Here is a 6,472-nt window from a genome sequence, read left to right as displayed (position 1 = left end):
ATACCTTTTCCCATCCCCACACTTTCAGTCTGTGTATGCCTTTAGATGTGAAGTGAGTCTCTAATAGGCAGCATATATATGGGTCTTGTTTTTGTATCCATTCAGCCACTGTATGTCTTTTGATCAGAGCATTTAGCCCATTTGTATTTAAAGTAATCACTGATAAGTATGTACTTATTGCCAAAATGTTAATTGTTTTTGGTTGTTTTGGTAGTGTTTTGTTCCTCTTTTGCTCTTTCCTCCTGACTTGATGAGTATCTTTAGTGTTATGCTTGGAGTCCTTTCTCTTTGTTTTGTTTGTATTGATTATAGGTTTTTGATTTGTGATTACCATGAGGTTCATATACAATAAGCCTCCTACATACGAATGATTTCCGCTCTAAGACCACATTCATAAGTCCGACTTGTTCATAAGTCCAAAAACGTTAGCCTAGGTACCCAACTAACACAATCGGCTACGTAGTACTGTACTGTAATACATTTACAATACTTTTCACACAAATAATACATAAAAAACAAACACAAAAAATAAAGAAAACATTTTTAATCTTACAGTACAGCACCTTGAAAAGTACAGTAGTACAGCACAACAGCTGGCACACAGGGGCTGGCATCCAGTGAACAGGCAAGAAGAGTTACTGACTGGAAGAGGGAGAGGAGGTGGGAGATGGTAGAGCTGAAGGATTGCCAGCCATAGGAGATGGAGGGCAAGCTGCAATTTCACTCATGCCTGACGTTCAGTACCAGCAACATCACTGCTGCTTTTATGCTTGCTTCCAGACATCCTGGGCTTGAAATAAAGATACTGTACTACTGTACTCTGTACAGTACTATAAAGCACACAAAAGCACAACCACTTGCAGAGGATGCACACATGTGACAATGTACACCAGACATGTCAACTAGCTTATGTGATTGGACGTGTGAACACAGGTTTACACCTTTGAAAGTTTGCAACTCATATGTAGGGGACTTACTGTATAAATATGAATGATTATTTTCAGTTGATGAGCTCTTAAGTTCAAACACATTCTAACAACCCTGCACTTTTACTCCCCGCCCCCTCCAGCCATGTTTAATGTATTTTACATCATATTTTATATCTTTTTGTTTTGTATTATCCCTTAACTATTTATTTGGGATACAAATTCAGATCATTTTACTATTCACTATTTCACCTATAAAGGTCTTTTAACCTTCCTACTAGCTTTACAAGTGGTTGTACTACTTCTTTGCTGTACATTCACCTTTACCAATGAGATTTTCCTTTTGTAATTTTAATATTTCTAGTTGTAATCTTTTCTTTTCCACTTAGAGAAGTCCCTTTAATATTTCTTATAAAGTCAGTTTAGTGGTGCTGAACTCTTAGCTTTTCCTTGTCTATAGAACTCTTTATCTGTCCCTTCAAATCTGAATAACAGCTTGCCAGGTAGAATATTCTTGGTTCTATTTTTTTTTTTTTTCCTTTCATCACCTTAAAAATATTGTGCTACTCCTTCCGGCCTACAGAGTTTCTGCTGAAATGTCAGCTGATTGTATTATGGGATTTGCCTTGTAAGTGATTAGTTGCTTTTCTTTTGCTTCTTTTACGATTCTGTACCTTTAATTTTTGCCATTTTAATTATAGTATGTCTTGGTGTGGATGTCTTTGAATTCATTTTGTTTGGGACTCTCTGTGCTTCCTGGACCTGGATGTCTGTTTCCTTTCCCAGGTTAGGGAAGCTTTCACCTACTATGTCTTGAAATAATTTCTCTGCTCTTCTATCTCGGTTTTCCTTCTGGAACTCGTATATGCAAATGTTTGTATGCTTGATATTATCCCAGAGGTTCCTTAAACCATCTTCATTTTTTAAAATTCTTTTTTCTGTTTGGTTGGCCTGGTAGATTTCCACTACTCTGTGTTCCAGACTGCTTATCTGTTCTTTTGTATCATCTAATCTACTGTTGATTCCTTGCAGTGTATTTTTAATTTCAGTTATTATATTCTTCAGCTCTGTTTGGTTATTTATGTATCCAACCCTTTGTTAAACTTCTCACTGTGTCCCAAGTTCATTGAGCATCTTTATGATTACCTTGAACTCTTTATTGGCAGATTGCTTAGCTCAACTTCATTTAGTTCTTTTTCTGAGATTCTGTCGTGTTCCTTTGTTTGGAACATATTCCTTTGTCTTGTCATTTTGCCTAATTCTCTGCTTATTTGTGTATTACATATATTGGTTATGCGTTCAATCCTTGAGAAATGTCCTTAGGTATGAGTCATCTTATGATGCCTGGCAGCACACTTCCCTCTGGTCACCAGAGCTATATGCTCTAGAGTGCCCCTGTGTGGGCTGTGTGGGCCCTTCAGTTGCGGTGCAGCCAACTATTTTGGATGTGCTGATAACGCACGGCTGGCCTCTTGCCCAGTTTGCTACCAGGTTCTGTCTTGTGCAGTGGCTTCCAAGCCACTGATAGGCAGGGCCAGGTCCTGGAGCAGCTGGCTGTGAGGCTCAGGGGGCCCCAGGGCTGGTGACAGCCCACTGGTAGGTATGACCAAGTCCTGGTATATTGCCCCCAGGGTTGATGCCAGCTTGCTGGTTGGTGGTGCCAGGTCCTGGTGCAGTGGGCTGTGTGGCCTGGGGCATGCCAGAGCTATTGTCACCTACTGGTGGGTGGGCAAGTCCCTAGTGCTAACAGGCTAAGAAAGGACTCCAAATGTTACTTGGCAGTACCAACTTCCTCATGGTAGAACAAGCTCCCAAATATGGCTGCAGTCATGTCTGTATCCCCAGGTGGGTCACAGTTGTCTCCTGCTTCCCTGTGACACTTTCCCAAAACAACAAGTGGGTCTGACCCAGGCCACTTACTTAACTTAAAATTACTGCTTCTTCCCTGAAAGCATGTGAGATTTTTGTGTGTGCCCTTTAAGAGAGGAGTCTGTTTATTACAGCCCTCTGGCTCTCCCATATACAAGTCCTTCTGGTCTTCAAAGCCAGATGTTCTGGGGAGCCTGTGGTGGGGTTTGTACCCCTTGCTCCTTGGGGTGAACCTCTGAAATTGTGGTTATCCCCTCATTTGTGAATCACCTACCTGGGAGTGTGGGTCTTGACCATATATAGTGTCTCCACCTCTCTTAGCCAACTCGCTGTGGTGCCTTCTTTAAACCTTTAGTCATGGAAAGTCTTCAGGTCATTCTCATCAACAGTTGCTCTGTATGTCATTGCAGTTTTTCTGTGCCTGTGGAAGGAGGTGGGCTCAGTGTCTTTCTGCTCCTCTTTATGAATGAAGAAACTAAGGCACAGCTCTCCCTCTCCCTCTGGCACATCCACAGTCCTACGTCTGCATGCAGGGAATTATCTGCTGGCTCTGTACTGCCCCTTCTATGACACCCTAGGCTGTGCGCCCTCTGTGGCCCTAGTTACTCTACCAGAAAGATGGCCACACTCACAGTAGTCATGACACAGAATGATGGATGTTTTAGTACTTTGGATGGAATTCAACCTTTTCAAGTTCAAATCTGAAAGCAGAAATCTAGTTGGACTAAAAAGCAAAAACCCTACATGCAGCAGAAAATTAAAAAAATCAATTTATTTATACAAAAAGGTAAACGGTTATTTCTACCACCAAAAAAAAAAAGACTTCATTATTGAGCATAGTGTGGTTGAAGAATTTTAAATAAATTATCAGCAGGAAAAATTGAAAAAGCAAGAATCCAGCAACAATTGGCCAAAATACATAATGATGTAAAGAGACTTCAGCATCAATTAAAACAAGTGACACTTAGACCTGATTTTGCTGAAAGCTCAGAAATAATAGAAAAACTGGAAAATGCAATAAGCACTTTTAGATAAGAGCAGAGACTGATATATGAAGAGCTTATTAAAGAAAACAACTAAAACTGAGTTGACTGCCATTTCCAGAAAAATTGACATGTGGACTTTGGGTCACTCATAAATGCAGAGAGCTTTCAGAACAATGTCAAGTAAGGTTCATGTAGACAAAGTACCATCACATACTCTTCTAGCAGAAATGGTAGATTTTGAAAAATTATTTCAGCAAACAGGAGGGCAACAAGGGCACTGGATGACTTTGATCATCAGACCTTTGTAAAAGTGAGAAACAAACATAAAGAGAAGACAATATTTATGGGAGAAATTCTAGAACCTTATCCTGTGAGAACACAGGATTAAGTGCAACAACATGAGAAATTATACAAAAATTTCTGACTGTAGAAAAAAGAAAAAATCTATTCAGAATTGGAAAGCTAAAAGCAGCAAAGAAAAAGAGGAAACGGTCAAGTTAAAGATAGAGAATATAACTATGCTTTTTCACAAAAAACAAGAAGATGATGAAAGGAAAAACAGGAACAAAGAATAATCATAAATTGTCAGCTGAAGCTTGGAAAGAATAGAAAAGTATCTAAATGTCAATGAGATATGTTTCTCATATTTAAAAGAAGTTAAAAGAAAAAGAAAAGGAAGAGCAAAAGTAGCAGAAGAGCACCAATGCCAGTTTAGAAAGATTACTATTATTACGTTACATTGAGAAGAAGAATTAAAAAGAGGAAGACCTTGTGAGGCTTGAAAAAGAAATAAGTGAAAAATTAGACAAGGCAGAAAAAAGAAAACTGTTGCTGATGAAATTTTCAGGTTTCAAGAAAGAGATTTACATAAAATTGAATTGAAAATTCTAGATAGATAGGCAAAGGAAAATGTAAAGGTAGAACAAAAAAAGACTCGAAAAATTACAAGAAAAGCAAGAAAAGAGTGAAAAAATGTTAGTAGATCCCTCTAGGCTTTACAAAACTTACCAAAGGTTGGAAAGAATGGCCCAAAGATGTAGAATCATCAAGTTCTGGGCCACTGCTTCATATTCCACATGGGGCTATTCCAATCTGCAGACAAAGAGACTAGAGAAGAATATGAGATAATGTACTTGGCATACAGTTGATGATAACGTTAATATTCAGTTATTCTGGGAAACACAGTAACAACTATGTTCTTTAAATAGCATTAGCCTAATCAATTGATTATTCAGTACATTGCATGTGAACTGGCAGATATTACATTCCACACTGACACTGCCCTTATTATTTCCTGTTTATACTAAGAAGGCAGTTAGTTTACAGGTTGGCCTATTACTGATGTCAAAGCTATTTAAATAAGTTTATGTTAGAAACATTATTTCACCTAATGCACAAAACATTTAGAAGAATTTTTTATAGCATATCAAAATTAATTGGGACAATGTTAGAGTGACGTTTTTTAAACCCCTGATTCACAACTTTTAGAACCCGGATGTCAGTTAGCTTGAGTCATAGAAATGTAAAGTTCTCTTCTTAGAGTTATAAAATAAGTTAACACTTTTTCTAAGTTTAACAAACTGGTAGCTTGGCAATTAGTGAACTTTTGTATAACAAACATTATCCATTTGTTTGAAGAGAAGAAAAAAGGAAAAGAAAGAAAATGAAAAAGAAAAATACCTAAGACACAGAAAGTTCCCCAAGTCCACAAAGTCATAACAGAGCTGAGATTCTAACCCATTGTGTCTGGTTCTAGAGTCCATCCTCTTAACCACTATGCAGATTGCTCCCCACAGCAGAAAACTTTAAAGATCTAACGAATATTCTCACGGATCTTGAGAAAGTATTACTGCCTTAAAACAAGAAAAGGATGCTCTGAGAAAAGTATAAACAGAGACCTGGAAAGCGCTCTTAGCTGTTAAAAATTTGAATGAGAAAAACAAAACAATAAAAGGACCAGACCACAATATCCTAGTTACCAAAATAGTTGCACGGAAACTGGCTTATGCACCACCCCCAGGGCGACTGGCGCTGTCCCATGGTTATGGAATCGGGTCGCTGCTGCTGCTGCTACTACAAAGGAGCCCACTGTCACCCAGGCCCCTCAGGTCCCCCACGGGCACAGCTGGCAGCACCGTGCCCCCGACCCCAGGGATTCCTTGTAGTTGCCAAGGAACTCCTTGGTACCAAGAAATACGTGACCTGCCACGGTGGAGGAGCTACCCCATGGGACCATCCTTGACCAAGAGGAACTGGGACTGGGTACACGCCCCCTCCAGAGGGACCCTGCGGAGATGCACAGCTTCACGCTTCTTTGGTGCAGATGTCCCATAGGTCCCAGCCGTCAGCTTTGCGAGTGGCTGCGGCATTCTCAGTCATACTCCCCCAACTTGCTCGCCACATGCCGTCTTCTTTCCCTGCTTCTCTGACAAAACACTCTCCAGCAGTAAGCTTTTACCTAGGTGCCGTGTCCTGGGAAATCCAGTCCAAGACAGGAGACTTCTGGGCTTCCCTGGTGGCGCAGTGGTTGAGAGTCTGCCTGCCGATGCAGGGGACGCGGGTTCGTGCCCCGGTCTGGGAGGATCCTACGTGCCGCGGAGCGGCTGGGCCCGTGACCCATGGCCGCTGGGCCTGCGCGTCCGGAGCCTGTGCTCCACAACGGGAGAGGCCACAGCAGTGAGAGGCCCGCGT

General features: G+C 40.7%; 1 pseudogene; it reads left to right on the top strand.

Moving 5' to 3' along the window:
- The first annotated feature begins 3,444 nt into the window (after window positions 1-3,444).
- LOC131768224 (coiled-coil domain-containing protein 112-like) lies at window positions 3,445-4,892 on the top strand (annotated as a pseudogene).
- The last annotated feature ends 1,580 nt before the right edge of the window (window positions 4,893-6,472 follow it).

The sequence above is a fragment of the Kogia breviceps genome, chromosome 13 (genome assembly GCF_026419965.1).
Source record: "Kogia breviceps isolate mKogBre1 chromosome 13, mKogBre1 haplotype 1, whole genome shotgun sequence".
In the NCBI taxonomy this organism is placed as follows: Eukaryota; Metazoa; Chordata; class Mammalia; order Artiodactyla; family Physeteridae; genus Kogia; species Kogia breviceps.
This window is presented reverse-complemented; position numbering and strand designations above follow the sequence as displayed.